Source organism: Anser brachyrhynchus (genome assembly GCF_964034855.1).
Source record: "Anser brachyrhynchus genome assembly, chromosome: 3".
NCBI lineage: Eukaryota > Metazoa > Chordata > Aves > Anseriformes > Anatidae > Anser > Anser brachyrhynchus.
The window spans coordinates 15,618,358-15,627,550 of NC_137696.1; the positions used below are offsets into that span (position 1 = coordinate 15,618,358).

At 47.2% G+C, this 9,193-nt stretch overlaps 1 long non-coding RNA gene across 1 annotated transcript in view; it reads left to right on the forward strand.

The window, feature by feature from the left end:
• The window catches only part of LOC308193025, a 471,820-nt gene that overhangs the window by 212,864 nt on the left and 249,763 nt on the right, over nt 1–9,193 (forward strand). The window lies entirely within an intron of this gene.

Sequence of the window (9,193 nt, forward strand, 5' to 3'; positions counted from 1 at the left end):
ACTACTAAAGCTAGGAGGATACGGAATTATACGAGTCACTCTATTTATGGGCCCACTGTCCAACCTCCTGCACTACCCCTTCCTAACCCTGGCCCTATGAGGCGCCCTAATGACTAGCTCAATCTGCCTACGACAGACAGACCTAAAATCACTAATCGCTTATTCATCCGTTAGCCACATAGGCCTAGTTATCGCCGCAGGAATAATCCAAACCCACTGATCATTCTCAGGGGCAATGATCCTAATAATTTCCCATGGACTAACTTCCTCCATACTATTCTGCCTAGCCAACACAAACTATGAACGTACGCACAGCCGAATTCTACTACTCACACGAGGCCTACAACCTCTCCTACCACTCATAGCTACCTGATGATTGCTGGCCAATCTAACAAACATAGCCTTACCCCCAACAACAAACCTCATAGCAGAGCTAACCATTATAATCACCTTATTCAACTGATCTGCCTTCACGATCATCCTAACAGGAATCGCAACCCTACTAACCGCCTCCTACACCTTATTCATACTACTAATGACCCAACGAGGCTCAATCCCCTCCCACATCACATCTATGCAAAACTCAACCACGCGAGAACACCTGCTCATAACACTCCACATTATCCCAATATTCCTCCTAATCCTCAAACCCGAACTGATCTCCGGAATCCCCTCATGCAAGTATAGTTTAAACCAAACATTAGACTGTGATTCTAAGAATAGAAGTTCAAACCTTCTTACCTGCCGAGGGGAGGGTTTAACCAACAAGAGCTGCTAACTCTTACATCTGAGCCTAAAACCTCAGCCCCCTTACTTTTAAAGGATAACAGCAATCCACTGGTCTTAGGAACCACCCATCTTGGTGCAAATCCAAGTAAAAGTAGTGAACCCCACACTACTAATCAACTCCCTCACACTACTCACGCTGACAATCCTCCTAACCCCAATCATCCTGCCATTTCTATTTAAAAACTTTAAAAACACCCCACAAGCCACCACCCGCGCTGTTAAAACCGCATTCCTAATTAGCCTAGCCCCTACAACCGCATTCATCTACTCGGGAGTAGAATCTGTCACCTGCCACTGGGAGTGAAAATTCATTGTAAACTTTAAAATCCCCCTGAGCCTAAAAATAGACCAATACTCAATAACATTTCTTCCAATCGCCCTATTTGTAACATGATCAATCCTACAATTCGCCATATGATACATGGCCTCAGAGCCATACGTAACAAAATTTTTCACCTACCTACTGACATTCCTAGTCGCCATACTCCTCCTAACAACCGCAAACAACATATTCCTCCTATTCGTAGGCTGGGAAGGAGTACGAATCATGTCCTTCCTTCTCATCGGCTGATGACAAGGCCGAGCAGATGCCAACACCGCCGCCCTACGAGCCGTAATCTACAACCGAATCGGAGACATCGGACTGATCCTGAGCATAGCATGACTAGCTTCAACATTCAACACCTGAGAGATCCAACAAGCCGTACACCCCCACCAAACCCCAATCCTCCCCCTCATAGGATTAATCCTCGCAGCCGCAGGAAAATCCGCCCAATTTGGACTCCACCCATGACTGCCCGCAGCAATAGAAGGCCCCACCCCAGTATCAGCCCTACTGCACTCCAGTACCATAGTAGTAGCCGGAATCTTCCTGCTCATCCGCATGCACCCCCTGCTAGCCACCAACCAGACAGCCCTAACTGCCTGCCTATGCCTAGGTGCTCTATCAACCCTATTCGCTGCCACATGCGCCCTAACCCAAAATGACATCAAAAAAATCATTGCTTTCTCAACATCCAGCCAACTAGGACTAATAATAGTCACTATCGGACTAAACCTCCCACAACTAGCCTTCTTACACATCTCAACCCATGCCTTCTTTAAAGCCATACTATTCCTATGCTCAGGGTCTATCATCCACAACCTAAACGGAGAACAAGATATCCGAAAGATAGGAGGCCTACAGAAAATACTCCCAGTCACTACTTCCTGCCTAACCATCGGAAACCTGGCGCTGATAGGAACCCCATTCCTAGCCGGATTCTACTCAAAAGACCTCATCATCGAAAGCTTAAACACATCATACCTAAATACTTGAGCCCTACTCCTAACCCTTATAGCCACAGCATTCACCGCAACCTACAGCATCCGCATAACCATCCTAGTCCAAGCTGGACAAACCCGAATCCCCCCAATAGTATCAATAAACGAAAACAACCCACTAATCACCGCCCCCCTAACCCGACTCGCCCTAGGCAGCATTACAGCAGGAATAATCATTACCTCTTTCATCACACCAACCAAAACCCCCCCAATAACCATACCCCTTATCACCAAAACCGCTGCCATCCTCATAACAATCCTAGGAATCATCCTAGGCCCCTCATGTACAGGGCCACACCCCTCTAACGGCGCAAGCTTACATAGAAACATTATTAACAGACCTAGACAGATACAAAAACCCCTACAAGACCACGTATTAACTAACCCTGTTAACCCGACTCAGGAGCGCCTATAAGAGCGATTAAAATCTGTGAAAGGAACTCGGCAAATTAATAAGGCCCGACTGTTTACCAAAAACATAGCCTTCAGCAAATTAAACAAGTATTGAAGGTGATGCCTGCCCGGTGACTTAGGTTTAACGGCCGCGGTATCCTAACCGTGCAAAGGTAGCGCAATCAATTGTCCCATAAATCGAGACTTGTATGAATGGCTAAACGAGGTCTTAACTGTCTCTCACAGATAATCAGTGAAATTGATCTCCCCGTGCAAAAGCGGGGATGTGAACATAAGACGAGAAGACCCTGTGGAACTTAAAAATCAACGACCACCGCGAATCCTCAATCAACCCCACTGGGGCCACTACCATCGCAGAGCCTGGTCGATATTTTTCGGTTGGGGCGACCTTGGAGGAGAACAAATCCTCCAAAAACAAGACCATACCTCTTTACCTAGAGCTACCCCTCAAAGTGCTAACAGTGACCAGACCCAATATAATTGATTAATGGACCAAGCTACCCCAGGGATAACAGCGCAATCCCCCTCAAGAGCCCATATCGACAGGGGGGTTTACGACCTCGATGTTGGATCAGGACATCCTAATGGTGCAGCCGCTATTAAGGGTTCGTTTGTTCAACGATTAACAGTCCTACGTGATCTGAGTTCAGACCGGAGCAATCCAGGTCGGTTTCTATCTATGACACACTCTCCCCAGTACGAAAGGACCGGGAAAGTGGGGCCAATACCACAAGCACGCCCCCCCCCTCTAAGCAGTGAAACCAACTAAACCGTGAAGAGGGCCTTCCCCCACCACTTTCAATCCTAGAAAAGGACCAGCTAGAGTGGCAGAGCCCGGCAAGTGCAGAAGGCTTAAGCCCTTTCCCCAGAGGTTCAAATCCTCTCCCTAGCTTCACCCATGATTCAAATAACAACACTAAGCTGCCTCATTATATCCCTCCTATACATCATCCCAATCCTGATTGCCGTAGCCTTCCTAACCCTAGCAGAACGGAAAATCCTAAGCTACATACAATCCCGCAAAGGCCCTAACGTTGTCGGGCCTTTTGGCCTACTTCAACCATTTGCGGACGGACTGAAACTATTTACCAAAGAGCCCATCCGACCCTCTACCTCTTCCCCACTTCTATTCATTCTGATACCAATACTAGCCCTTGTCCTAGCCCTCACCACTTGAGCACCACTACCACTCCCATTTCCCCTAGCAGATCTAAACCTCGGAGTTCTCTTCCTAATAGCCATGTCAAGCCTAGCCGTCTACTCAGTCCTATGATCAGGCTGAGCCTCGAACTCAAAATACGCACTAATCGGAGCCCTACGGGCAGTAGCACAGACCATTTCATACGAAGTGACACTGGCCATAATCCTGCTATCAATAATCATACTAAGCGGAAGCTACACACTCAGCTCCTTTGCCATCGCACAGGAGCCTCTATACTTCATTTTCTCCTCATGACCCCTAGCAATAATATGATACGTATCCACCCTAGCAGAGACAAACCGAGCTCCTTTTGACCTCACAGAGGGTGAATCTGAGCTAGTCTCAGGGTTTAACGTTGAATACGCCGCAGGACCCTTCGCCTTATTCTTCCTAGCTGAATATGCGAACATTATGCTAATAAATACACTTACAGCCATCATATTCCTAAACCCAAGCGCCCTAGGGCCACCCACAGAACTATTCCCCGTCATCCTAGCCACAAAAGTCCTCCTACTATCTTCTGGTTTCTTATGGGTCCGAGCTTCATACCCACGATTCCGATATGACCAACTAATGCACCTACTATGAAAAAACTTCCTACCCCTCACACTAGCTCTGTGCCTCTGACACATCAGCATACCTATCTGCTATGCAGGCCTACCTCCTTACATAAGGAAATGTGCCTGAACTACAAAGGGTCACTATGATAAAGTGAACATAGAGGTATAACAGCCCTCTCATTTCCTGTTGACCTTAGAAAAGTAGGAATTGAACCCACACAAGAGAAATCAAAATTCTCCATACTTCCCTTATATTATTTTCTAGTAGAGTCAGCTAATCAAGCTATCGGGCCCATACCCCGAAAATGATGGTTTAACCCCCTCCTCTACTAATGAACCCTTACGCGACCCCAATCATAACCTTCAGCCTCATCTTGGGCACCACAATCACAATTTCCAGCAACCACTGAGTTCTGGCCTGGACAGGACTGGAGATCAACGCACTAGCCATCATTCCCCTAATTGCCAAATCCCACCACCCACGAGCAGTAGAAGCCGCAACGAAATACTTCCTAACCCAAGCAGCTGCTTCCGCCCTGGTCCTATTCTCTAGCATAACCAATGCCTGAGTCACCGGCCAATGAGACATCACACAAATAAACCACCCAACCTCCTGTCTACTACTGACAGCAGCAATCGCTATTAAACTGGGCCTAGTGCCATTTCACTTCTGATTCCCAGAAGTACTACAAGGATCGCCACTAATAACAGCCCTGCTACTCTCGACCCTCATAAAATTCCCCCCACTAACCCTGCTCCTACTAACATCCAAATCCCTTGACCCAGCTCTACTCACCGCCATGGCCCTAGCCTCAACAGCACTAGGAGGCTGAATAGGACTGAACCAAACACAAACACGCAAAATCCTAGCCTTCTCGTCCATCTCCCACTTAGGCTGAATCGCCATCATCCTAGTTTACAGCCCCAAATTGGCCTTACTTACCTTCTACCTATACACAATCATAACATCAGCCGTATTCCTAGCCCTTAACAAAATCAAAGCCCTTAACCTATCCATGATCACAACCTCATGAACAAAAACCCCAGTGCTAAACGCCACCCTAATACTAGTACTTTTATCCCTAGCAGGCCTCCCCCCATTAACAGGCTTTATACCAAAGTGACTTATCATCCAAGAACTAACTAAACAGGAAATAACACCAGCAGCCATGGCAATTGCCATGCTATCACTGCTCAGCCTCTTCTTCTACCTACGCCTCGCATACCACTCAACAATTACCCTTCCCCCCAACTCCTCTAACCACATAAAACAATGATACACTAGCAAAGCCCCAAGCACACCTACTGCGGTCCTTGCCTCACTATCAATCCTCTTACTTCCCCTGTCCCCAATAATACATGCCATTGTCTAGAAACTTAGGATAACACCCCAAACCGAAGGCCTTCAAAGCCTTAAATAAGAGTTAAACCCTCTTAGTTTCTGCACATTAAGACTTACAGAATATTAACCTGTATCTTCTGAATGCAAGTCAGACGCTTTAATTAAGCTAAAGCCTCCCTAGACAGATGGGCTTCGATCCCACAAAACTCTAGTTAACAGCTAAATGCCTAAACCAATTGGCTTCTGCCTACAAAGACCCTGACGCACCCTAGTGCGCATCGATGAGCTTGCAACTCAACATGAATTTCACTACAGAGCCGATAAGAAGAGGAATTAAACCTCTGTAAAAAGGACTACAGCCTAACGCTTCAACACTCAGCCATCTTACCCGTCACCTTCATCAACCGATGACTATTTTCCACTAACCATAAGGATATTGGCACCCTGTACCTCATCTTCGGGGCATGAGCAGGAATAGTCGGCACCGCACTCAGCCTATTAATCCGCGCAGAACTAGGACAACCAGGAACTCTCCTAGGCGACGACCAAATTTACAATGTAATCGTTACCGCTCACGCCTTTGTAATAAGCTTCTTTATAGTCATACCCATCATGATCGGAGGATTCGGCAACTGATTAGTCCCCCTCATAATCGGTGCCCCCGACATAGCATTCCCGCGAATAAACAACATAAGCTTTTGACTCCTCCCCCCATCATTCCTCCTCCTACTAGCCTCATCCACTGTAGAAGCTGGCGCCGGCACAGGCTGAACTGTCTACCCTCCCCTAGCAGGTAACCTTGCCCACGCCGGAGCTTCAGTAGACCTGGCTATCTTCTCACTCCACTTAGCCGGTATCTCCTCCATCCTTGGGGCCATCAACTTTATCACCACAGCCATCAACATAAAACCCCCCGCACTCTCACAATACCAAACCCCACTATTTGTCTGATCCGTACTAATTACCGCCATCCTACTCCTTCTATCACTCCCCGTACTCGCCGCCGGTATTACAATATTACTAACTGATTGAAACCTAAACACCACATTCTTCGACCCCGCTGGAGGAGGAGACCCAATCCTGTACCAACACCTATTCTGATTCTTCGGACACCCAGAAGTCTATATTCTGATCCTACCGGGGTTTGGAATCATCTCACACGTAGTCACGTACTACTCAGGCAAAAAGGAGCCCTTCGGCTACATGGGAATAGTCTGAGCCATACTATCCATCGGCTTCCTAGGATTCATCGTCTGAGCTCACCACATGTTTACAGTAGGAATAGACGTTGATACCCGAGCCTACTTTACATCAGCCACTATAATCATTGCCATCCCTACCGGAATCAAAGTATTTAGCTGACTAGCCACCCTGCACGGAGGAACAATCAAATGAGACCCCCCCAATACTATGAGCTCTAGGATTTATCTTCCTATTTACCATCGGAGGATTAACAGGAATCGTTCTTGCAAACTCTTCCCTAGACATCGCCCTGCACGACACGTACTACGTAGTTGCCCACTTCCACTACGTCCTATCCATAGGCGCCGTCTTTGCCATTCTAGCAGGATTTACTCACTGATTCCCACTACTCACTGGGTTTACCCTACACCAAACATGAGCAAAAGCCCACTTCGGGGTAATATTTACAGGAGTAAACCTAATGTTCTTCCCCCAGCACTTCCTAGGCCTAGCAGGAATACCCCGACGATACTCGGACTATCCCGACGCCTACACACTATGAAACACCATTTCCTCCATCGGCTCCCTAATCTCAATAGTAGCCGTAATCATACTAATATTCATCATCTGAGAAGCCTTTTCGGCCAAACGAAAAGTCCTACAACCAGAACTAACTACCACAAACGTTGAATGAATCCACGGCTGCCCTCCCCCATACCATACTTTCGAGGAACCGGCCTTCGTCCAAGTACAAGAAAGGAAGGAATCGAACCCTCACATGCTGGTTTCAAGCCAACTGCATTCACCGCTCATGCTTCTTTCTTATGAGACGTTAGTAAACCAATTACATAGCCTTGTCAAGACTAAATCACAGGTAAAAATCCTGTACATCTCATGTGGCCAACCACTCCCAACTAGGATTCCAAGACGCCTCATCACCCATCATAGAAGAACTCGTTGAATTCCACGACCACGCCCTAATCGTTGCCCTAGCTATCTGCAGCCTAGTTCTCTACCTTTTAGCCCACATACTAACAGAAAAACTCTCGTCCAATGCTGTAGACGCCCAAGAAGTAGAGCTGATCTGGACAATCCTACCTGCTATCGTCCTGGTACTCCTCGCCCTCCCATCCCTACAAATCCTCTACATAATGGACAAAATCGATGAACCAGACCTCACCCTAAAAGCCATCGGCCACCAATGATACTGAAGCTACGAATACACAGACTTCAAAGACCTATCATTCGACTCCTACATAGTGCCCACCCCAGACTTACCCAACGGCCACTTCCGACTGCTAGAAGTTGACCACCGCGTAGTTATCCCAATAGAATCCCCCATCCGCGTGATCATTACTGCAGGAGACGTACTCCACTCCTGAGCAGTCCCAACGCTCGGAGTTAAAACAGACGCAATCCCAGGCCGACTAAACCAAACTTCATTCATTACCACCCGGCCTGGGATTTTTTATGGACAATGCTCAGAAATTTGCGGGGCTAATCACAGCTACATACCCATTGTAGTAGAATCAACCCCACTCCCACATTTCGAGGCCTGATCGTCCCTTCTATCATCATCCTAATCATTAAGAAGCTATGCAACAGCACTAGCCTTTTAAGCTAGCCAAAGAGGGACTTCCCCCTCCTTAATGATATGCCACAGCTTAACCCCGCACCATGATTTTCAATCATAATTATAACCTGATTAACCCTAGCACTCCTCATCCAACCAAAACTACTAGCCTTCACCACAACCAACCCCCCATCAAATAAGACCTCCCTCACTACCAAACCCACACCATGATCCTGACCATGAACCTAAGCTTCTTTGACCAATTTTCCAGCCCCAATCTATTTGGCATCCCCTTAATCCTACTATCCCTACTCTTCCCAGCCCTACTATTCCCGTCCCCAAACAACCGATGAATCAACAACCGCCTTTCTACTATCCAAACATGACTCCTTCACCTAATCACAAAACAACTAATAGTCCCACTCAACAAAAATGGCCACAAATGAGCCATAATATTTACATCCCTAATAATCATACTTCTTACAATCAACCTTCTAGGCCTCCTTCCATATACATTCACCCCAACCACCCAACTATCTATGAACATAGCCCTAGCCTTCCCACTATGGCTCGCCACACTACTAACAGGCCTACGAAACCAACCATCAGCCTCTTTAGCCCACCTATTACCCGAAGGTACCCCTACACCCCTAATCCCCGCACTAATCCTGATCGAAACAACCAGCCTACTAATCCGCCCCCTAGCCCTCGGAGTCCGCCTTACAGCCAACCTTACAGCAGGACACTTACTCATCCAACTCATCTCTACAGCCTCCATTGCATTAATACCCACCCTTCCTGCAGTATCC